We start from the raw sequence: 440 nt of genomic DNA, 5'->3' as shown, positions 1-440 counted from the left end.
CTATATGTCTCAGCTATGGACAGAGAACAGCCTTGACTTTGTGTACTACTAGCTTAGTGAGGGATACCTGAATCCATGAGTAATACCATCCATATCTGCGTTCACTCATAACTGTTTCTGACCTCCCCTCCCCCCCTTTTTTTCAGAAGTCTAGTTAAGCATAACAATGATTGATGTTTACAAATTGGTTTCCACCTTTGTTTTGCCAGTCATAATATGGCATATGCTTCAGGTAGGTTCCGAGAACAGTTATGATCTGACCTCTTTCCTCATTCTCTTTGTTGTTTTACTCATTCGAGTACTAGTCCCCTGTACCCTACCTCTGGTGCTTTAGGTTATAATGTACTACTCAGAGTAATTGCCCACTCCGTCCTGAGATTCAGGTAAAATGTTAGATTTAATTAATAGGTAACCCTAGCTGCAGTGTAGGATTCACTATA

The sequence above is a fragment of the Oratosquilla oratoria genome, chromosome 3 (genome assembly GCF_046742065.1).
Source record: "Oratosquilla oratoria isolate Oo_2021 chromosome 3, ASM4674206v1, whole genome shotgun sequence".
In the NCBI taxonomy this organism is placed as follows: domain Eukaryota; kingdom Metazoa; phylum Arthropoda; class Malacostraca; order Stomatopoda; family Squillidae; genus Oratosquilla; species Oratosquilla oratoria.
The sequence above is the reverse complement of the archived record's forward strand: the minus strand, read 5'-3'. Positions refer to the sequence as shown.